Below are 25,502 nucleotides of genomic sequence, written 5' to 3' on the forward strand. Positions count from 1 at the left end.
TGCGTCAGGACATTTTTGAAGAAACATTTCTGCCACATAAGTCCAATGACTAAAAGGTTATTAATAATTGACTGCTTGGCAAAGGTATTGGTTCATAGGTTTCACCTTAATTATGGAGTGGCGACCACTACCCTATAATGTATATGGATATATTTTCCCATAAAGTTGTCAGGAACGTGTAACGATTACATATGGCACATTTGTAAATGTAGTTACCTTTCATCTCTGTCTGTGCACTAGACTGATGTAGGAAAACATGAAGTGTGAGTTAAGAAAAATCAGACACAAGAAATTATATTTTTAAGAGAACAATATCATACGCCAATACTTTTTATGAACGAATATGCGGAAATCAGCTTGCCCAGAATATTATTCAGCTGGGAATATGAAAATTCATGAGAGACAGGGAAAATATTAAATGCAAAAATAGAAGAGATTTTAATGTTGTGATTTTTTACCTTGTGTCCATACTAATTAACTTAGAACTGAATAACAGTAAACCTTTACAACTGTAAAAACCAAAGACTGTAAGCACATGTTTGATCAAAGAGCATTTCATCCCAGGTCTTTTCACCGCATGGACTTAGAACACAGCCTCCATCATTTAATGTAGAAACAACATTTATTGAATGATATATTATGTAAACAAGCTGATCAATATATCACATTGTTCATACATACATCAAAACAAATTTCTTAATACTTTATTCCTTTCAGTTAAAGCCTCAACTAGACATTACATTACATAACAGTTTAACACATGCCTTCTAATGTCAGATAATTCCATATTGTTATATCAATGTCCGTAACCACATACCACTATCACAACCCAGTTCATGCCACTGACTTAAACAAACAAGTAGCACTGTAATATCAGGTTCAAAAGGTCAGAAGAATGCTGACCCACGCACAGTAGCAGCACATCACATTCAAATAACACTCTCCACGAAAAACATTGCAGATTTTCTTAGCGCCAACATATATTATGTTTTTTTATAGACATAATTTACAAAAGTAAAATAATCCCCACTTTCAAATGAAAGTCAATGTGCAGTTCGTGCATACATGGTACACAAAATTCACTGAATACAAAATTGCAACTTTACATTCAAATAAACGAGTATGTACAATTCAGGCTAGGTCTCAAGGAACAGTAGATAACACTCATGGTTCCCAAAGGTTAAGGTTTTATAAATAGTAAGCCAACAATTACCAGACTTTTCTGAAATCATTAGTGTTTTAACATCACAGTGTTTATTGTAAACCCCGAGATTTTCTTTAAGTATGTTAAAGGATCTCTATTACTCTGTGCAGAGTATACAATTAACTATAGCATTTTAATAAGAAAAAATGGTAGGAACTCTATCTTTCCTCTGATAAATTCGAAATGAACCCAGTTTTACATTTTGTTAATATACAATAGAAGTTCAGAATGTCCTAAATAGTACATGTGACGAAATTGGCACGTATATATTTTGTATAAATGTACAATTTTGACTGTTTACTAACTAATTTCATACTTCAAGTGTTGAGTTGGAGATTTAAAGTCAAATACCTGAATATAAGGTAATGAATCATTAACCCCTTACAGCTAACAACATTGTTTAGTGAAAGCATTTATTTTCTGTTTTGGAGTGCAACATTTGTCATTTGTGCTAAATAAACGTTTAATAAGATTTCTATTTTACAAAAGAAAGACATAGTGCTTGATTCATAGAACATTTTGCAATGAGTACATCCCATTGAAAAACGCTTTGTGAAACATGCCCATAGTATTTATTGGAAAGGTAAAGGATCATATTTTAAAGCAAGAATAGCTTCAGTACACATATTCTTATATTTTGCAAAGTGTACCAAACTTAATAAGATCTAGAATTAAATGAATGCTAGTTATTCCTTTCACTCAATATGGAATGGTGCATCAGAATTATCTGCCTTGATTCTATTATGTTCATGTGTAAGATATTATTGTTTCTAGTTATAGCCTGCAAATGGTTTACAACAACATTTAGACCCACATTTGAAACTGTGTTTCTCAGTTCAGTGCAAAGGTTAGGGATATGTATTTCAATACCCACATTTTCACAACAGCAGAAAATGTAACCCTATCGTTAAGGCAGCCCATGCTTGAATTGGTTTTCGTTTAAAAACAAATCTAGATCGTTCACTTTCACTCACAATCAATTAAAATGACTTCTTCCATTGACAAAAAAGTTGCATCAACCGAACAACACATGTGCACATTTGCCAGGTTGAATAGATAGTTTGTAAGATCCATTTTATTGAGCAAATCACACAAAGGTGAATTCACGTTAAATTATGTATATGCAATGGATTTACATGTTTGTTTTCTCTTGGCATGTGCTTAAAAAGGCATTTGTTCATTGAATTGCATTGTATATAAGTTCTATGTGTAATATACATACTGTACATTTTTTCAGCCCTCCTTTTCTTAGGCGACGGTTAGCGTCAACCCATTTTAAGATCCCTGTTTTTATCCACATTGGAGACTGCCTTGCTCAATGCAGACTTGCATTATTATTATTCATGCACTTTAGATGTAGTTTGTGTGTGCATTGTTAGACATGTTAATATCTAAATGTATTTGAGTCCCAGTTCATCATAAAACACCTGCAGATTTTAAAATAAATAGTCTGTGGCTAGTCAAGTTGCACATGTGTGCAGGCACACGTACATCACTTTTTATCACACGGACTCATAAAGGAAAAGGATAACATCATTGAGATGACCCAGGCATTGTTAGCGACACAAATCATGTGAGCATACATTTTTCATGACCACCAGTTATTAGTTTCTAGAATTGATTAATGTCCAACCTGACCTAGAGCTTTATAGACTATTGAATGTTTAAATAGTTCCAGTAACAAGTAACATCCATTAAGAAAAGGTAGTATAGGAAAGATTACCTATCATCATTCACCCCCAGCAGTCAGCGTGTCTGCTTCTGGTACCTTAAAACTGTTATTGTCTACAGTAACACCAGTCTGAAAACCTAACGCACGAAGTGGCATTTTTGCATAGACAGTATTAGTTGAGGAGAACAAGTGTGACTCAAACAAAACCTAAACTGCAGAAAAATATCAAAGTGAATAGAAATGTATGAAAGGGTATTTGAAAAGTGCATTAACTGACTTTCCTAAATACATTTGCTTTCTCTGCATTTCAAGATCTGAATACTACAAACTGCTACTGTGCACACAAAAGGCATGGTGTTTAAAAGATTGACATGAACGCCTGCCAATTTCTTCTAGGGTCACCAGTGTCCTAGTAACCAAGCATTTAAAGTCACGCTACACTACAAGGAACCATGGAGAGTACACCCATTTGAGCGCCATCAATCAGTTAAACCGGGAATTCTTCCATTATCGACACATCTAGGGTCTGATTCAACAGTCGGAGGAAGTTCCTGCAGCTCAACATGAGTGTCTTCTTGCTTTCTTTAATTTTTTTGATACCTGTAAGAATAGAACAAGTTGATCAGAAAGGAAGATACTAAGAGAGGGCAACACAATAATGTGATTCATCCATACACATATATAAGTTGCTATCTTCTGCAAAAGGCACACACTGATTTTGAAATATACAGAAACAAAATCAGCACAATAGTATTGTGTCATCATCACATTTGCATAGTGGAACATGTGTAGCACCATGTGAATAGAATATTCCCATGTGTGCTCCTCCATTGGCAAAACGCTACTTTTCTTCATGTAACCATAAAAAAATGCCTGTGCACACCGCAAATATAAATGGGAGATAATTACACAGTGGTTAATCTGCATACCCAGTGTGATTTGGCCCCTCAAGGAACAGAACTGTATTACATTATTGATGATAACAATTACAGTGACAGACAGGCACATAACACAAAAAACCATCAGGAGATATGTTTTTGAAGAAACAATGACACCCAGATATTCTGCATTAAATAAAGTAATAACCAAATATACTGAACGTCTATAACAATGGCAGTGTCATGGCCCAGGGTCCTCAACCCAATATTTTTCTCTTTGACCAGCGCCTGCCAGCCCTCATCAACTTCCTATATTTTATGGCTACCCCTCCTCCCTCTCTCTCTCTACACATACATCATCACCTGCGAATGGTGTACCACCCCCCTGGACCTCTCCTCAGAAAACCTTCAAAGTTGGTGACCGCCTACACTTCGCCACTCTAAATGCTTGATCTACTGTCAAACACTCTTCTGAGGTCTGCCTCCTCCTTGAAGACTTTGATATTGATATCCTCGCCCTCACCGAGACGTGGTTCAAGGCCAGCTCAGTCAATGCTTTTGACTCCCTCCTTCCTGATGGCTACAAGATCCTACCCAAGCCTCGGCCCAACCGACTTGGTGGTGGAGTAGCCCTGATCTTTCCTGAGTGGGTACCCACCTCTCTCATACCCACCCAGCCCTATTCCTCCTTTGCAATCCTTGTCTGCAAGCTGGTGATGTCTCCCCTACTCTCTCTCTCACCCTTGCCACTTCAAGATACACATACTTTACTGTACCTGCCTCCACACTCTTATGTGATCTTTGACATTTTCTCTCCCTCACTATTCTCCTTTCTGGCCCTACCCACTCTGCCGGACATACTCTTGATGCCCTCATTAATGCTGGTCTTCTGTTCTCCAAGCCGCCCTCTACTCCGCTCTCCTGGTCTGAACATTCCCTCCTCTATTCCCACTGTGGACCTCTTGGCCACTCTGAAATGGAAGTGGCAGACCTCACGCTGATCCTCTAATAAAACGGGCCTTTTGCCTCCTCCAAAGGCAATACTGTCTCTCCACACACTCCAAAAAGAGATTCCACATCCAGGCCCACATTTCTGGAGCCACTAACAACACTGCTGAACTCTTCAAAATCCACAAGGAAAGAGCCTATCCATCTGCAGTCTATACCTCGCCACTTCATTCTCAGACCCTCTCTACTACACTGGCCACCCACTCTACCTCTAAACCTCAAGAAATCTGACCCCTCTCTCTTCTTCCCCCTCCTCTACTCCCCCATGACCTCCGGCCTCCATCGGCCTCTCCCCCACTCCACCCACTCTCTCCTCCTTCTCTCCTATCCCAACCAATGGGGTCACTAAGTCCTAGTAGTACTGCTGTTTTATGATCTATTCTTTGTCATTTTTTATTGTTCCCTTGCTCCCTGTCTCTTTTGCCTTGTGGCACTTAGAAACACTAATTCAGAGATAAACATTAGACATTCAATATGAGATTTTGAGTTTTTAAGAAGAAATGTAGACTTTCTGTCTAGGAATGGATCTACTATGTCACTGCAATCCCCACATTCAATAAGATTTTGTATATTTGAGTGAAGCAGACGTTCCTTAAGTTGATTCCAGAAAACAGGATCTGATGCGTTAGGACCATATACATTTAAAATTGAGTAGTAAGTAGAGTTAGAGAGAAGATTCAAAAGGACTCATCTGCCTGAGTCATCAGATTCTGAGCTAATAATCCTACAATCAAAATTTGTATTTATTAGGATAACACCATTTTTCTTACCCTGTGCCATACTAGCAAACACTTTACCCACCCAGAACTTCGTAAGCTTAGCAGCTTCTAATGTTGGAAAGTGAGCTTTTTTAATGCAAGCAATAGAAGACTTGGTTCTGTGATATATGAAAGTACCTTTGTCTTTTGATGGCAAAGTGTCAGGACCCGATGGATTTTCCATTGACTTCTATGCTCATTTTAAATCATTACTTATCCCTAAACTGTACATTTTATTTCTCACTTTATCTCTAACTCAAAATCTGAAGGTTGATTTAGTGATCCTGGTGGTATAGAAATTGATACATATCAGCTTGAATGCAAGCAGAAAGATAACATGTTAAAGCCGCCAAATGTAAAAACCTATGATACAGGGATATTGGAGAACCTGCATACCTTTTTAAATACAAGGCACAAAGGCTCGAAGTTAGAGAAACGGTTACACATTTTGGAATTATGGAAGATGGATGGAAAAGGCGGGAAGGACCATAATGTTGGAATTGTGGGTGGAAGGCCAAAAAATAAGTGTGTGTGAATGCCTTCTGAACCACCCCTATATGGGTGCTATCCTTCATCGCCTGAGTTCGTACCACCATTTTCACCAGCGGCTATTCCAGTGGTTGCAAGTCTGACTCAGGTAACGCCTCCATGAGTTAAGATTTCTAAGAACTGGTATCTTGAGGAAAGTGGAAGGATAACTCCATCAATGGTTAGGGCTACAGAGAGGTTGAAAATGGAGAGCCGGAAGGGGGTAACTCTTCCCACTGCTAGGTTAGCAGATAGGCTAAGGGTGGAGGAGCAAGCAAGAGTGAGGCCACTAGTCAGAAAAGCAGAGGAAGGAATGAAATTGAGAGAGAAGCAAGAGGTTGGGCCTCTTCCTGCTAGGATTGAGGATAGGCTGCAAAGAGTGGTAGATGCATAAGAGCAGGACAAAATGAAGGAAGCACTAAGGATAGCAGAGGAACAGGTAGTGCTGCTATGGTGGCAAAGAGATAAAAAGTGGGAGGAAGTGAGAAGACAGGTAAGTGATGTAGAAGAAGGAAGGTGAAGACATGGGCAGGTTCTTGTTAGATTGGACAACTCGGTTATCACAATGGTTGAGATGAATATGATGAACAGGGATGCTGCCAAAGGTACACGGGCTGAGCAGGGAGGACAGGAGACAGAACCCGATGGTAGTGCTGATTATGCTTCTGTGCCTACAGAAGGGTCAGGGGATGTAGTAGCCAGATTAGATGATGAAGGAGAGGAATGGGATGTTGAGCAGGGAGAGCAATGCGTAGTCAACCTACCTCCAACTCCAGTAACAGTGATAGGAAGCATACCATGGAGCCATAGGACATGCCAGGATACTCGCATGGCTGTAGCAAGTAGAAGGGGAGAGATGAAGGAAGCTCCAGAAAAACAGGGGTAACTCAGATTTCGTTGCTTCAGAAGGGTTAAACATGGACCGGAGTTACTCCCTTCACTCATTGCAGGGGTGGGAAGTAGTGGATTTATGCATTAGAGAAACACAATGCCAGTGTCATGTTGGTCATAGCGGACATGAAGAGCTTATTCATGGCCCCAATGGAGGAACGGTCAGATGAGCTTTTGGAAGAGATCCAAGATGCACAGGTATGGGGAGCCTTGCATATTAAGTATCCTGATATGCCAGATATCAATTCGATTTTTATGTAAAATATTGAAATTGGATGATGATCCTGCTGCACAAATTCAGTTAATTCAGGAGATGTGGAGGGCAGAAACGGGAGAAGCATGGGACATGAATGTGGCAATTGCGTAATACATGATGAAGAGACTTCCCAAAGAAGCCCCGCGCAATTTAAATAAAGTGGTAGGGATGGAGGCCAAGAGTTGGCGAGAAATTCAGGCACAGATCATGCATTTTTGCAAGAGAAGACAGGAAAAAGAGAGGGAGAATGTAAAGCAGGCACAAAAAGCAGAGGCTAAGCTCATTCAAAAGAACTTGGCAAAGATTTGTTTATAAGGGGCAGTAATTACAAATGATATGGAGGGACAGCAGGGGCAATCGGAACAACAGGGACACAGTGTACCGGGTATGGCACAGGATTGGGTGTACGGGTATGCTCCCAGTCCAAGACCAATGAGTGGGTTTCTGAGGGGCAGAGGAGGATTTCCACAGGGAAGTGGGTCATTTGGCAGGTTCGGAGGAATGGGTCCTCGGTTTAATGTGCTGATGGGAAACAGTTATGTAGGATACTATGGGATTCAGGCATGGGTTGAACAGAACCCAGCAACTGGGGATGCACAGACCTTTGGAATCCCACTGACAATGCCAGCACAAGCATTGGTGCAGGCATGGGACAGGAATCCTTTACCCCAACTAACAGCACCTTTCTTGTATTGTACAGAAACCCAGCACATCTTTTGGGAAGGGACATCCTGAACAAGTTGCAGATGTCGATTACTTTCACAGAGAAAGATATAGTATGCTCAACCACAAGGTTGCAAGTGGAAGTAGCGCAGTGCAGACCTATTGTGGTGACAAGGCGTTTAGGGGGGTTCACGTGCATGCAACATTGTTTCTTTATGGGGTAATGGTTTTGTTAAGTTGGGTCCCAGGGATCCAAAATTAGGCCTGGGGTGTACCATTTGAGTTTTTATTTCACCCTGATGTGGTGCAGGAAGTAATGCCAGGTGGCATTGTTATGATGCTCTTAGAGGACGTAGTGATCAAGAAAAACAGGGTGGTTCTCTCAGGCACAGATGAGGAAGGCCGAGAGTGGCACAATGTTCTGTGCATCAATCCGACCTTATCGTTAAGGGCCATGACCGATGAGCAGTTGTTTGAAGTCACTGAAGACACAGGAATGATGGTCTTTGAATTTGGAGGACCTTGCCACATAGCGATAGAACAAAAGGAAGTATCACAGACCATGCTCATCGTTAAAAATACATCGCCAATTAGGAAGGAGGATTTGGGAAAAGTGCAAGACAATTTGTGGACCAGAAATCCTCATAATGTGGGGCTGCTAAAGATTGTTGCAACGGTGAGAAAACATTGAAACCTGGTGCAATATTACCACGGGTTAAGCAGTACCCCATGTCTAAGGAAGCAAACAAAGTCATTTATGAGACCATTATGGTGCTGTTAAAGCAAGGCAATAAAACAACCTCTGTGTCCGCATGCAATATAGCTATCTACCCTGTGAAGAAGGCCCAAGGTTACAGTTGGAGGATGGTCCAGGATTGGAGCCCCCTCAATAATATTGTTGATGTGGAATTTCTGGTGGTACCGGATCCTGCCACCATTCTCTGTAACATCCCTAATGGGTCGACCCACTTCATGGTAATTGATCCATAGTAGATGCACTATGCCTAGTGCACCTAGCACTGGCCAGGGTTCGAGGGTCATTTTTAAAGGGCAGCCAATTATGGCATCAATCATACCAAGTGATGATGAGTGTTCAATTGCTGAGAGTACAGAACACACAAATATTACGATTGTTCAAAGAATTCAGTTGACCTTAGAAGGAGCTATTTTTTCAAAATATCGATGGGAGCATGAGGGAAGAGTTGCAGAGCTAGTGGAATGAGGCGATTCTCAGAAGAAGGTGTGGCAAAAATAAATCAAGAGTGGGGGACAGTATGGAGAAATTATATGACTCAAAGAGCAAGAAAAACCTGTTAAGATACAGACACATTTTTCTCTGTATTTTAAGGACGATGGCACGGTGTCCGTTGGCACAAATGGGATCTGCAGTAGGACACTTTTCATCACATATCTGCCAGGAGGTATGGCTGCTCTTTTGGATAATTTCTGGACCTGTGGATTGTATGCGTACAGACAGTTGCCTCCAGCCTGTCGAGGTGTGTGCAGTCTCTTTTACCCTTCATGTTCCTGTCCTTGTGATCCGTGAAGAGCACCTGAATGTGGCCCGTCCAATGCCCAAAATTACATATGTGCCCCCATTTCTCCCCTGTGCACCTTGCGTCCCTTTCACCACCTTATATGGACAGGTAAGGGACTATGTTTGATGCTGAAAATCACAAACAATTGCAATGTAAGAGAAGATCAAGATACCTTTCAACAGCATCATCACAGGCATTAGCAGACATTCCTGATCAATATCGATATAGGCTGTTTAGCCACACCAAGACCCTTTTTGCATCCCTCCGGGCACCTGGCACCCAAGCAGTGGCCAATGCCAAATGGCTCCACGTGACCAGGTATGAACTCCTACTCTTTATGAACACGTCTGAGTCAGTGTCAATGCCATTAGGGAAGAATTAAGGGCACTCAGGCTTATGGCTCTGGTCTATACTTGACCTCATAAAAGCAATGGAAGTTGGGGTATGCAAGAAGGTAGGGAGTACCTGTTGCACATTTGTGCCTCCCAATGACCTATTGCTGCCCTGCATAAACTGAAAGTGATCATGGAAACAGAGGTTGGAATCACCAACGACTTATGGATCGACCCTCTGTTCTCGTGGGCACCTTCGTGGTTGACCCTCACTGCAAAGATCATGTTACCTATTCTTGTCTTTTTTCTCATTATTTTTATTCTTGTCAATTGATTCTACTTTGTTGCTCTGCCCAGTAGCAACAGTTGCTGACATGATGACCATTACCCTGTCCTAGGCTAGGGCCCCCACCACTAAATCCCATATGTGTACTCAATCCGAATGTGTCTTGTGTCCTCCACCAACTTGACATGCTTGTGTGGAGCACCAGGTAGATTGTGGGAATGATGGGGGGATGAGTTGGGTTTGTTCAGCGGAGGAGTATGCCCCTATTTAGACTGGTGAGATAGATAGTTGTGAGGTTGTTCCCCGAGAAGGTGATTATGATTTATTAGTTAAAGCATTAACTAAAGGGGGAATGCTGGGGTGGTCAGGAAAGTGCCCCATGATTATGAGGGTTTCATGTTGCGCGCACCGTATGACTAACTGGGAGTGGCAGGAGTTGAGCGCCAGGTTGCAATTTCATAGGTATCAAAGTGTAGTTAAGTATGGATGAGATATGTTGATTTAGTGATCCTGGTGGTATAGAAATTGATACATATCAGCTTGAATGCAAGCAGAAAGATAACATGTTAAAGCCACCAAATGTAAAAACATGCATATACAATAATATATTTATGTATTTATTTATTCACATTTGTAGAGCGCACAACAGCCTGAAGGCATTGTGGGCTTGTTACAGTGGGTGATCATGGCTTAGTTACATAAAACAACAGTCATGCATACTTATATAAAATTGTATAGAGCAGTTAGTGAAGCATGAGGATAGGGAAGCTGATGGGGTAGTAGAGTATAAAGCGGTTAGTTGAAGAGAGCAGTTTTAAGGTTTTTACGAAAGGCATGGAGAGAAGTTTCAGCTCTGAGTGCAGTGGGGAGCACATTCCATAGCTTCGGGGCAAGATATGGGAAGCCTATCCCTCCTGCCTTTGCCCTGTTGATGCACGGTACAGTGAGTTGGTTTGAAAAGCATGTTCTAGTAGGCCTGGTTGAGAGTGATCTAGATAGTGTGTCTGAGAGGTAGGATGGTGCTGTGTGGCTAATGCATTTGTGTGTGGTCGTGAGAATTTTGAACGTGATGCGGTCTTTGACTGGAAGCCAGTGAACAGTTTTTCTTGCTTGTGAGATGTGGTCTCTTTTTGGAATACTTAGGGATCCTCTGAGCAAATTATTTTGGGTAATTTGGAGTCTGTTTATGTTTTTTTGGAAGTGCCGGCTTGGAGCGCATTGCAGTAATCAAGGTTGGCCCCTAGGGTAGCTCTGGCAATCGAGAGGCAGTTGTCCCTTGTTAGGAAAGGTTTTATGGCATTAAAGCATTTGGTATTTAAGGTGGAGGCAAAGACAATAGTGCTGATCTGTTTGTTCATGGACAGTGTGGCATCAATGTGGACCCCTAAAGTTTTAACAGAGGACAAGACTGGGATGACGCAGTTGTCGATATGGAAGTTGGAGTAGAGAGAGTCTAGATTAGCTAGAGTGGACTTTTGGCCAAGAATAAGAATCTCGGTCTTGTCCCCGTTGAGGCAAAGCCCTTTTGTGGCCATCCAGGCTTGGATGGTGGAGTAAATTTGCTGTAGGGCTGTAGCGTATATAGATTATGATGTGGTACCACTATAATAATAGAGGAATAGACTCAAAGGAAACAAAAGCATTAACTCTTGGATTACTGATGGACATACATTCATATTTTAGAAATGCTGCTAGGCACTATTCACTTTAGGAAATGTGCACTTTATTAATGCTGCTAGGCACTACGCACTTTAGCAATATGCATTTCAAAGCTGTTCCTTTTTCTGTCTATGGACAGGGATGGGCACTATGCACCTTGTTTTGTTAATGCATGATCAGTATTTAAATCCGGGATACTATGCTTAGGTAATAGTGGACTAACCACAACAAGACCAATCACCAATCACCATATCCCTAGGAAATGTAATATGCATAGAAACCCAAGCAGAAACAAAAGCAGAGTGATGACTCCCTTTTGTAAGCATAATTACTAGGTAGTGAATACAAAAACTAGTTAGATTTCTAATGTACCCCTTTCCCCTCCTTCATTGTTTCTCAGACGATAGTGAAGATATTCATGGTCTAATATGTACTCACAAGTCCTATACGTAGGATAAGGAGTATTACAATGGGGTAACATGAATTGAAATTGCGAAAAGTCAAAATATAGACTAAATGCTACAATTTGTAGGATGGTCCAACTCTACTTGTATTTAAAAATTGAATACGCTTGATAAAATTCTTTTTGTAAAAAGAACATTATATTGGGATGTTTGTAGAAAGGTATTGTAACGCCATTACAAAAAAATGGCGTATTATTTGCTATGCACTCTGTATAAACAATGATACAAGCATTGAAAGAGAGGAAGGACTATTAAGAAAAATGTAAAATTAGTCCACTTTCTCTGTTAACCTAAGGCAACAGGCAATGACTACATAATGAAGGAAGTTGAATGCAATAATCATGTTATCAAGCCACCAGGTGTGGCGAAACGTTTCAGGTTTTTTGCCTTCCTACCATTTTGCTGGGTAATGGCCGAATGACAAATTTGAACAAAATTATGGAATAAAGGAATTTAAAGGAAAATATTGATTGGACTGTGATGTTCGTGGTGGAGTCTTCCCTTATTGGAAATTATGAATCTGTATAACTGGGAGTGCAATTTCTTTACACTTGTGCACGGCTTGGTGGTTTCAAGATACAATAATATAACTACACAGGGAATTCATGCAGGAACACGGTAGTTGGGACCTCTTTTGCGAAATGTACTTTGACTTGTAAAACTAACCTTACCAGGTTCTCAGAAGGCAGGTGAACAATTAACTTTAACCTTCGTGGTCAGTAGAGCTGTAGAAAAGCGCCCTGAGTGTTTATGGTCTGATAAGTCTCGTAGATAATAGGTGTAATCTCCTGCTGCCTGAGAGCGTGATAAAAGGAGTTTCATTATTTATTTTGGGCAATAGTAAAACATGGGGTAAGCCAGTGCCTTAAGCTATTCAAGAAATTCAATTGTGCAATGAAGTGGGAGTCTTTGTAGATTGGAAAGTTTCAATGGAACAGTGACCTGGGGAATGAGATAGCATCACTAACAAAGAGAAATCATTCAACCAGCCTTCCTCATAGCACGGGAATATTCATGTGAGCCACATGAAAATCAAGAGTTGGGGTTTAAATGGCTTAGGCCAGTTATTGCTAGTAATGAATTATGTTTCAATATCAATGTTTAACCATGTGTTGAATTCATGATCTAGTAGGGACGAATCATAAGAAGAGGGGTGTTATGAATATAATGTGAAGACAATTATTAAAATAAAACTGGCCATTAAAACATAAGAATTGGTAAAAGATGGGATTTCCTAGAAGAGGGTTTTCTGCAATCATCTTTGGGGTGGAATGAAATAAAGTTTTTGGGAGTGTTTTAACTGTATGGCACTGTTTGGCTTAAGGTGATTAAAGTCCCATCCGCACATTAGCTAGCTGGTGATCTATTAACCAAGAGATAGTGAATGTAATACATGTTTTAGCATTGCTGCCATAGGTAGGTTGCAGCATCAACTTCATGCATGTGATTTAAAGTGACCATTAACATTAATTCACATGATTTCAGTTGCTGCCACAATTTATGCGTGTAAGGATTTAGGGAATCACGGGAGCACTGGGCTGAGAACCATACTGGCAACAGGGCTGTCATTGCAGTGTTCCTACTCATAACAGAGCTGCCGCACTGACAGGGCGGTAACTGGGCGAATCGTGTTGTTCCTCCGCCCATTGGCCAATTTCCAGCCTTTAATGTTTTTGCGAGACACATTGGCTTGTTTGGACCGGAAATTGGCCAATGGGGGAGTGCAACGTCACTCCCCCAGGTATAATTATGATAAAAATAGAGGCCTACATATTCTACGAATAATTAACTGAATTGTACGTGCCCTAGAAAAAAAGATCTTTAAAGTGGAAGACATGAATATATACTACAGTACACGTTTGAAACTACCCAATCTATTTAGTACTTTACACATTCAGTGGTGCAGGGCTATAGATGTATATTAGAAATTTAAAAAAAAACAGACTCATACTGTTAATAAAATGTTCTTCCACCTCCATGCGCCTTTAAAACTGTTATGTAGCAGGAAAGTCCTCGTAATGACATCAGACAGGAATAGAGATATACAAAACAACAGTGTAAATGTGGCAGTCAGCACTCCGCTAACAGGCCTTCGGTGACTTCTGCAATTCGACATTCTGGACCAATAGCAAATGAGGCTGTTTTTACCATTTACTTTCTGATAGTATTCACTTACAAAAATACTACTGAAGATCAAAGGGCCATATATTTCATTTCTAAGGCCTGACTAAAATAAATAATTTGAATTGCAATTATCCTTTAAATTAATACATTGTACATGAAGCTATGCAGTTTGTGCACAATATGCGCCTGCTAGTATTACCACATGAGGACTTCCATCGTTCCTTCTGCTTTCTGACTACCACATCAGCAGAACTTTGAAAAGGAACGTTTTCAGCAAATACATTTCTACCTATTAATGTTGCAAAGAAATTTGGATGATCCTTATTACCAAAGAAAATAGTTTTCAAAATAACAAAACAATTATTACACAACATTGAGATGCTAAACCTATACGAGACACTGGCTTGAGCTAAGCGAAAAAGGTAGAATTTAATTCAAATGTATGGCATTCCTGCAGTGTCTCTCTAGGAGTTGGCGTTTTGCCAATGTTCCTTGTTAAAAATGTGTTGAACGTGTTTGGCATTAGTGCAAAGACAAAGTGCTCGTTTGTTATATATTCTACTGGAATGCATGCATTTAAAGCAGAGCAGCAGTAACCAGAAAAAGAAAAAAGAAAGTTCATTAAGTGCATTTTAAAAATACAATGAAGTATGTAGTGCACAGGTATGGCGCCCACATGGCTGTATAAATCGCTGACAGAGTAACCACATGTTGCGTTTAGTTTGGAATTGGAATCTACATCCAACATTGACAGAAGAAACACTGTTTGTCTGTTGCCAGCACTGATATTTTTGGTGGTTGTTTTGTGTAAGTGAAAATAATCCCTTCTCTAAACAAATGTTGCTTTCAAGGTAATGAAATGTTAAAGCTTAAATGATAGTGATCATTTGGGGACATCATGTTTCAATATCAGAACAGTCTATAGACGGCGCTGTACATTGAACACATCAAGCATTCGGAGATCAGTTTAGGTGTCACATGACACCATGTCACCAGGATCACTGCCAAGCAATCATTGACTTTAGCTGGAAACCCTTTATATGTTGGACTTATAGACCCATACATATAATGCAAAAGGCAAAGTCATGTCGTTCAATGTGCTGTTGACAATAAAAAAAGAACCTGGTATGAACTGGAAATGCAATGAAACTGTGAATGTAATGTAAACAGCTGTGAATGATTGTGCAATAGTCATGTTGTTCTTCCTTCTTTTTCCCCCTACTTGGTTTGTCCAGAGCATCCCATCCCATCCCCTCCTATTCCCATTGTATGTTGTAGCGAGCCATGAACCAGCTTGCCTGCAATGGCCATTTTATGAATCACTCATGATGTGGGCCTTCAGCGTCTACGTCACACTTGAGTTGAAAAGATCCCTCAGGCTGCATGACAGCACTGGGAACAGATTTTCAGCAGGGGGTCTCATGCTTTGCTACGGAGGTCAATTGTTGCCTGCATTTGTGACTCAATTTTAGAACACGCTTCACCAGATAAGGGGTACTTTGCATGTTCCAGGATGTTTGCCATTTAATGCTCCTGTGATCAAGCGATCTCTTGTGTCATGTGGGTTCTGTTTGATTTTATCGAAAACAATTGGTCAAGGGAGATTTCATTGAATGTTTGTATTAACCTGAACCCACCCCCAATATATATTTGCCTCAAAAGAAATGCGATATGAATTCTCCCTCGACCAATTCTGCTGCGGAAAAACCTCCTGTTACTGTTTGAGTATGATGGCAGGATTACACCTCGCTCATTGTAATAGGTGGTGGTTCCATGTCTTAAAATTGCGGCAAAAATGGCTGTGTATACAAAAGATTGTGGCAAAAATGCTGTTATTTGCCTCCACAGTCGTGTAAAGGATGCGGAGGACACCCCTGCAACCCCAAGACCCATTATACCATTTAAGGGGAGTGGGGGGCACCCACACAACCACTGCTCCCCTTAAATGGTATAATGGGGTATACCTTTACCGGGTCAAACCACGGCAAAATAATTTCGCCAACATTTTTGACGCGATTTTATTACCTGATACCTTGCTGGTGCCAGTTACTTATGCACACAGTGACAACATGGAGATGTGTTGCAAATCATCCTCTCAAAGGGGTGATGCCATCTCTATGCCGCAGGGCTCCTAAAATGTTTCCTTCAAACTATAACTTGGCAGCAAACCTTGGAATTGTTTTGTTTTCACTGCAGCTCCTTCGCCGTCCACGTGGAGATGTACACCCTCTGCCACGCTTCCCATCTCTGTATGCAAACTAGCATGGATATGGTATCTTTGCGGAGGGAACATTTCTTTCTTCTGGAGACCAAGCATTTACATACTAAAACTTGTAATGTCTTGTTTGCTGATAATGTTCGTTCAATAAAAATGTGAATACAAAAGAAGCAACAAAAAAAAACAAGCAAGTGGGAAAACCAAAGTGACAACCCAGCACAAAACTGTGATTCCCATCCAACCTGAACAGTGGGAAAGCTGAATGATTTGACATGGAAGAAAGGTCATATATTGCCTTTTATACTTACAGTGACGCCAGAGTACCGTAATGCTCTATTTAAGACAAGAGAGCAGAAAGGGTGGTCAGGCCCATTTCTTGGCCAGACTAGCCCTGGATCTCTTATCTGCTAAATATGGACGGTTGAGAAAGGATTTATCTGGTCACGTTCACCAGAGAGGATGTTGAACTGCCTCTCTGCATTCTAGGCCATCTTTTGGTTCACATAAATGTCCCTTAATTTTTTGTATAGTATGGACACAATCCACAGAACAAGAAGCTGACAAGCACTGGCTGGATTGTACTAGCTGTGTTGTTGACTTGCTTTTCGATATTCCAACCTAGGAAGACAAGGTTGTGTGCAAGTGATTCTTGCAAACCATGTTGTACACATTTTAATTATGGTCTGTAGGGAACAGACAGCCTAGTGTCTTTCAGGGGCAGTTAGACAACACTTACCTTAAACACTGACATATTATCTTTTTTAAATCTCTAAGTAATGTCTTGTCAAAACCTTGGGAGAAAATGATTACCATTAAACAATGAAATGCAATAGTTAAGGGAAGTGCTATCTGAAATCTACCTTCCGTTCTTTCCTTAAACCTGAGAACAAAAGAAAGGGAGAGCAGCACCACTGGACTCAGGATATTCAGAAGAATAATCAGCTTGTTCAAGGCGACCACTGAGGACACATAACTTGGAGTGATTCTTTTTTAAAACAAGTCAATATATGGAAATATTTGGACCATCAGACTCCTATCTCTGGCAGGTCAAACAGGTTAAAAAGTAGAATACTCTTCATTGTTAATTAAGCACATCACAGTTTGTAAGTCAAATGGGACCTAAGAGAAACATTGCATGAACAAAGGAGGTCCGTTTTTTAAATGCCTGAGTATGTGGTTAAATGAACATAGTTCGAAGGCTTATGAGCTTCAATGTTTTACCACGTTTTGTATGCCCACGTAGCGCACGATGTGGCATTTTGATGCAGGTAATTTTAAATCAAACTTGTTTACATTACACTAAAACACGAAGATATACGAATACCTGCTTTCAGGTCCCACCAAATGTGTAATTGATGTATGTGTTTGTAATTCCAAAATAAACTGCACTTGCAAAGTTCTAGAGAGCACACGTAGCCCATTTGAGCAAAGTGCCAGAAAAACATGGCGCCTGTCTACATACGATCCTATCTGAAAGACGGTCACATGCTCCCTGCGGGAGTGATGGTTTGCTGGGTGCCCCCAGTGATAGAAGTGAATCAAAAAAGTAATGACACTGTGGCCTGATGGTTTGCTGGGTGCCCCCAGTGATAGAAGTGAATCAAAAAAGTAATGACACTGTGGCTCGGGCAGGGGACAGGTAGGAAGGAAAGGAGCGACCTGCAGCACATTGTTCAAGGGTTGGTTGACAGCCAATTGAGAAGAAATGGATTTCAGTTGAGCTGTAACTGAAATCCGGCAGTAAAGTGGAGAAAGTTATTCAACTTCATAAAGAACACTTCTGGAATGGTGAAAATGGTTGCAAAAAGTAGTGAAGCTGTTAACAGTAAAATAAAAAGGCAGTGCAACACCACTCCCGATCGTTCCCGCTCACCTCGACCACTGGCTGCTGCCAAGCGTCAAGAGCGTTTAATTATTTATTTAAGTGATTTGGCAAGTGCCAGGTATGCAGAAATAAATTCCCTTCTCAACGTTTGATGGAAGAGGAGGGGCGCCAGGGCACTGAAGGGGGTGAGATGAGGGGCGGGTGGTAGTAAAGAAAGCTGCCTAGGTGAGAACCCAGGGCAGCAGATGTGTGGTTCGACTTGCCTGAGTGCAGGTAAGTGCCGTTGAGGTAGGCAACCCTGCGTGTGTCTTCGTGGGCTGCAGGGGAGTGAGGAAGGAGGGTAAGCAATGCCTTCAACACAGGCCCCCAGTGGTTCCTGCGATAGCCAGCAATGTGTATAACCCAACACAGGAATTTACTGAATATTGATAGTTGTGTTATTCAGGCGGCCCTTTTAGGAGTCTGAAAAAAAGCTAGCAAGAAGATCAAAGAAAGATACACGGACCACTTTACAGACGGCGATCCATACATCTCGCGAAATGACTCAACAGAAACTGAGAAATGTGCTTTAATGGGCACCGACAGAGAAAAAAGGTGGAAACAAAGTTGCAAAAAGACATTTGTCTTATTTACAAAGAAAGACGACTGCGAAACATGCCCTTGAAATATAATTGCGAGCAGTGCATACACTTTGTAGGTGGCTTACAAGGATCAAGAGTTAAATGAAATTAAATATGGCCCTCTCTGTTCAGTGCTCGCCGACACGAGGAAGATGAACTGCGGGCTGAGCCAGGAGAGTGTCTGTGGCTTGCAGGGCGTAATCCCGTATCACGCATATCCTTCATGGCTTTGATTCGAAGGGAAATGAACGATATCGTTCAGGTTGATTTAGTAAATCACTGGACCCCGAAAGTATCAAAAGACACGTTTCTAATGCAATCCCCAGGAAGGGTGGGCGGCGGAGCCGAGCTAATGAAATTCAAAGGAGACTTGTTTCATCCTCGCTGGTGTGGAATGCCGTGTATTCTCATGCGAGGGACTAATTAGGGGGCCTTTTTGAAGATCAAGGTTTTCTGATCGCAGCTTCCTAATAACATGCTTTGCCTGTCTGCCACCTGGGACAGGAAAGGTGCTCCCTGGCTCCCTGGCAGCAGGCGCAGCCTCGGGCCGATGCATGTGCAGGCAGGAAGCCCAGGCCCTGCACTCCCAGCAGTCTCGGTTGATCTTCCTTTCGGAGACAGCCAGTCTCAGATCCCAAAATATCTTCTCACAATCCTGTCGGAGGTGCATTCACAAATGCACTCCAACGTGTTCCCGATATCCTGGTGTGTGTACTACCATCAACTGTGTTGTTATGTTTCCAGTGCTGGCTGCACAAGTAAAAAAAAAAAAAAAGAGCACAGGGGCGCATGCTGTAACATAGCGCACAATCACAATCACAAATGCATATTTTATCGATTTACAAACAAGTCAAATCTAAAAAAAAATGCAAACGTTGATGGTGCAGGCTTCTGCCACGTGTTACTGCATTATAAATGTGAAATAGACGTAATGTATTGGAGTCATTGAGGGCTGCACAGTCCTCTGGGTAGGGGTCAAGTCCTAAAGATTAAAGTGGGGGGACCCATCAACAAATGCAATAGGATGTGACGTCGCCAGAAATTAGCATATCAAGGTGAAATGTGCACATTTCATTACATTGGCTTTGCATTACCACCCCAATTTTAAAAGGACGGGCATTCGTTTTTCATAAAATCAACACACACACAAACACAAGAAAGGATATTTTCTTCTAATAGTGTTTATGAAAACTTTAAAAGGTGTGCATGTTGTAAACTCCAAGAACCAATACAAATGTTTTCCCTGGGACTTGCACTACCGAAATTGGACATTTCACCTTTAGTTGTTTGTTAATATTCATCAGGTTATATAGTGCAGTGGTGAAGTGTCTGCCTACAAACCTGACAACTGAGGTTTGATCTCCGAGGTCAGCTTTAATTCATACATTCGAAGAAGATATTCAATCTAAGTCCACCTTCTAAATAAAGTGGGCGGACTCCGTCATAACGCCCCCCACCCCCAAGGGACCCCACCCCCGCGTGTTCCCTCGACTTGAGCCCCCCTGCCTCTGGTATCTGCGTGTAAGGTAAGAGCGTGCCTGATCACAGCAAAACCCATTAAAATGATTTGTGTTCACTGTTTTTATCAGTATATGTTTTAATAAAATACTTGCCATTCCCCATATAATGGCAAGTATTTTATTAACATATAACATATTAACGTATTTATATATAACATCATGACGTGAGGCTCAGCACTTCAGGGGAAATGGCCGGAAAGATGGGGGTGCGGGCGTGGGGCGGCCTGCTTCACGCTTTACTGAAAAGCAAACTGGGCCCTGATAGATACGTATCTCTGCAGTTCACCTTTGACCTCCAACAGAGCATCTTCAACGCCCACTGATTTGCCAAGTCTTCTATTCAAAGACAGATCCATGCTTGTGCTGTTCACCCTGTTCCTGTCACCAGTTATGTTTTGTTTTTCCAAAACGCTTTGCTGTACACACATCTCCTGCAGAATGGGATTTTATTAAATCTGCAGTCACATTTGCCAAGCTAAAACATTAAAAACGATTAAATATAGCAGACCAAAAAATATTCACAGCCCCACGTGACCATATCGGCTCTGCCCAGCATCTGTTCTCATGGTTTACACAGGCCCTGGCCATCGTAACCTATATATATACTACGATTATAGAGTGTTAATATTGCGGAAGATGACTGACATGAGTGCACACGAGTTTTAATCGACACTCAAAATACCTTAGATTAAAACAGAATGCCAGCAAACGTTGATTAGCCATCGCGTCCATAACCTTGCCTGTTTGCCCTGAGTTAACCGGTTTGCAATTGCTGCATTTGAATTGCTCTTCTTGCTTCCCACATAGCTTAAGTGCTGATTTGGAGATCAGAGCAAGCAAGAAAATAAGCAGTTAAGCGCACGCTGCGTCCCGCAGCTCCCAGTCCAATAATGCCCTTTCTGAGGAAGTCGCGATGCCCTATTCGCCCTGGCCCTGCGGCGTGTCTGCCCCGCTGAATACGCTCCCGCTGGGCCCTTCACAGCGTTAGATTAGGCAGCGAAAACTGCAGCAATGCACGAACATTGCTTTCAAGCAGCTGAAACAGCATGGCACGAGACGTGAGCTACAAAGAAGTCAGCTTGTAACAACTTTGTTTGAGCACATGCCGTGATTGAGGTCGGACCTTTTGCTGTTGACACATTCGGGCCTCCACGGGCTGTGGTCACTAAGCCCATTAGGGTCGCCCTGTGCCCACAGCCGCTTTTTCAAGTTCAGTCTGCTTCTGTTTAATGTCCAGAATAGTGGCAGCAGAACCAGGTAAGCACTAACCGAAGCCTCACTTCTTTGTAGAAGTCAATCATTTTTAACATATAGAAAATATTGCCCTACCTATTGAAATAATATTATGGACGTATGGTGTAACATTGACTAGGAAATGGTATTTGCCATAAAATAATATTTGAAACATAAAAATATGTCTGTTTTAGCAGAAAGCCATGCACAACTAATGACGGAACTGAACATAACAATGATCAGCCATTTTGCGAAATGAAAGTATGTGTTCAGAACTATGCGGCTGGCTATCCAAACCCTGTGCAAGAATTTGCACACGTTCGAAAAGACATATGGGTGATCTAATGTGTTTGCACAGGGCCCACGTTTTCACCCAGAAAAGCATTGTGGCGCAGAGGTTATGCAAAGAATTATATTTTTTAAAAGTATAGAGACGTTAAAATCCACAAGGTGCAGAGATGCTCTCTATGAAGTCTAAAGCCACAGAACCAGGGTGGGGGGGGGGGGGGCAGAAAAGAAAAACGGGCCGAACCGGCTTAGGCCAGTGTGGATAAAACAGCTACTATGGCCTCCTAAACCTGTAAGAAAATCCTGTGTCCACATGCGATGTGCAGTGTTCACATGTTCTCTGATAACAATGGTAGCGCCCATGCGTTGATAGGACTCGCACATCATTAGGAAAGCTGTGGTACTTTCCAGGTTCCACAGTCATCCATCCCACTATGTTGATTGCCATTGGAATTATGGCAATGGTGGTTCATACATTAGGGATCGTCACTAAAGTAACATCAGGTTGAGCATCCATTTCGGTGCAAGGTGCATAGGGAAGGGAGTGACCATGCAGGAGAAGAGAGGGCAAAACAGGCATGGCAACTTGGAAGGCTTTGTTTGGAACTATGACTTTATAAGTTCAATAGCTTCACTGTCGGGCGTTTTCTGGCTGTTTTTGTGGCAGTTTTGCACAGCTCCAGGGCTTGCTCTGAGGCAGATAATATAAATATCTATTTAGATGTGTACTGACACTTAATTACATATGTCAGCAAATTCAAGAATCTTCTGGCAAAAGTTGAATTTTGGCCGGAGTGGAGTAATATGCTAATGACTAATGTCCATTACATAATCCAGGTATGCCAAGCCCATGTAATAGAACAGAGAAGTATAACTTGGTTGGAATACAAGAACTTTGTATAGGTCATACGTGTTACACATCGGCAGAGAAAAACTTCCCTGCGGTGTACGTCCCATTCACAGACTCCTTTGTGGAGCAGATACAGGTTGCCAGGCCGTCTGTACAAGCTACGGCGGAACCCGTGTCAGCTAACATGTCTCGTACGTGAAGGACGTACAACAAGGCACGCCCCCCTTACGGGTTTAAAACTTCCATCTTCCAGAGGGCTTGTTGCTGCTAATTAGTGTTTCTTACTATTTGCAGTTACGTCCGTTTTCCTTCGTGAAATCTTGTTTCCTATTCCATTGGCACTACTTAGACCGCTATGGTATCGACCCGGACTGCCCCTGGACTGCCTTCTCTACTCCCTTATCATTGTCGTGATCTTCTGGTATTTGACACTGTTGGGTGTCCTGACCCACGTTTAAGCTATCATGCCACAACATTTGGTGCTGTGGGCTTAGAAAATTCAAGATGGCGGAAAACCCACATGTGCGCCGAAATCCAGGAAAGCTGCGCAGTTTGTGCGCACACCAAAATGGTTGCCTCACTTGCCACCCACCAGTGCGAGAATGAAAGGCCGGGTTGCCATGAGGGAAATGGGTTGCCAAAGGAAAAACAGTAGCGCCGGTTAGCTTCAAAGCGCTTTAAAACCACCAATGGACTACCCACACAGTAGTCTGAAACCATTGGGAATGGCAATGCTGATTGCCAAAAGCAAACCCATAACTGTTGGGAATTCATTTTCTTAAATCTCAAAAATGGGTGCAGTACCAGTACTCACCACTATCCAAAAGCCGGCATTTTAAAACCACACCAGATTTTACCTTTTTGTGTAAAACTGAATGAACTCAAAGCAGGCTAAAGAAAGACTTACTGAGAGGGGGATACAATGTAAAGTGATATTCTGAAGTGACTTGAAGGTTTATAACAAGACTGGCTGAGCTGTGGATTGCAGCAGTTTAAGTAAATTTGGACTGAAAGACACTAAAAAAAATCTAAATGTTTAAATTGACTGAGTGACCTACTTTTGAGGGTCACATAGGTTGCAATTGTTTAAATGTCATAGTTTTAAACTTAGAATCAGCCTTCTAGCTGCATATGTGAAAATGTTTAGTTTCATTTGAATGCAGAAACTGGGGAACAAAAAGTGACATTTTATCTGAAACCTGGCTTAAGGAACTGAATTCTGCCTGGCAACTACCCCCATCAGGAGTGAAACTTGAGTCACCACTGTGTTCCCAGGCCAACCTTCCTTTTGCTGCCCACACTAAGGATATGCCATCTATCTGATAATTGAATTACCTGTGCTCTGCAGGAGAGTGAACAAAGCCCTCTTCACTCAGGCAAAGGTTTTATTACGCAGTCGTAAAATGTAGCTTCCTCTTGGCAGGAGCTGGGAGGGGCACTGCCTGTGAGAGCAAGCTGGCTTGGCAGAACTGGATTAACCAGTATTTCTACCTTGTGCTGAGAGAAAACCACACCCCTTTGTAGCCAGAATATTGTTTAGAAAAAGATTAATAACTCATGGTGCGGACATGTGAAAATTTTATAAATGATACCATAATTCTTGTGATTTTTCTGCCCACAGTTTAAGAGGTTTTTAGAACCGGTGGTATGTACAGGGGGGTGTCAGCGGAAAAGTGGGGATAACTCTAAATGTATGCATGTTAAAAATCTGAAACTTCATCAGTTAATGTCCGTACTCCCTGCGCACATGTATGTAAAGTTGGGTCAATGTCAGAAATTGCAAAATCAGTTAAAAAGTGAAATATGTGCCATTTCTGAATGCAAGCTCCCAGGAAGAGCAGAGTTTGAACAGGGTATACCTCCTGTAATGCATGATGGGTGCATATGATTTTAAAACAATATGTACCTCTGCAAATATGTATTTGTTTCAAATCTAGATTTGTGTGTAAGTTGACAGGAGGAGTGGACTTTCGGCAGGCTGTAAAATGACATCACTCTGACTCACAGTTCATTCCCCAATCAAATGATAAATGGAAGTTTGACCAATTAGAAGCTGAGAGAGAGGTAGGGTCAGTGATGCTAGAACACACCCACATTCTAAACACATAAAAGCAGACAGACAGGACAGATAGGGACTTTTCAATTCCATCTGCAGCGGGACGCTCTGCCGGAAAAATCCATGCTTTACCTCCATCAAACCTCCAGAGAGCCAAACTAGAGACTTCAATCTATCCAGAACTAGAGACCCAGACCAGAGAACCAGAGAGAGCTGACCCAGATCACTGTGAAGTGCAGAGACCAGAGGCGAATTTAAAACCCTGACCAGATCCGTGATGAGGCCCATTTCACTCAAGAATATAGTGTGAGTACCTAGAAAACTGTGCAGAACCAATCTCCTAGTTAAAATAATATAATTCAATCCATTTTTAACCTAAGTAGAACTGCAGCTTAGCAATTGTGTTATCCTGCCATCATTTTTAAAGCTGAAAAAGTGTGCGTTTAAAATTTCAAATCTGAAAAACGACCTTTATTCAATCGCTCATATCTCCGCAACCGTTTGTGCTAGAGACTTGCAGTAACTTTTATTTGGAAGCTGAGATCCTAGGCTTTCCTAGGACCCCAAAACGATAGAGATAGTCCTTGTGGTTCCTCTGTAATAGCGCTCGGCGCATCCGCGAATTTTACCG

The 25,502-nt window shown here is 41.7% G+C and overlaps 1 protein-coding gene across 14 annotated transcripts in view; it reads right to left on the reverse strand.

Moving 5' to 3' along the window:
* Positions 1 to 414: 414 nt before the first annotated feature.
* ERC2 (ELKS/RAB6-interacting/CAST family member 2) overlaps positions 415 to 25,502 on the reverse strand; it is a 4,434,974-nt gene continuing 4,409,886 nt past the window's right edge. For all 14 annotated transcript variants that reach the window (XM_069643656.1, XM_069643655.1, XM_069643659.1 and 11 more), the window contains one exon: positions 415 to 3,476. The gene's annotated coding sequence lies outside the window, so the exon portion shown is untranslated. The remainder of the gene's footprint in view (positions 3,477 to 25,502) is intronic.

The sequence above is a fragment of the Ambystoma mexicanum genome, chromosome 2p (assembly GCF_040938575.1).
Source record: "Ambystoma mexicanum isolate Mex_15411 chromosome 2p, UKY_AmexF1_1, whole genome shotgun sequence".
NCBI lineage: Eukaryota > Metazoa > Chordata > Amphibia > Caudata > Ambystomatidae > Ambystoma > Ambystoma mexicanum.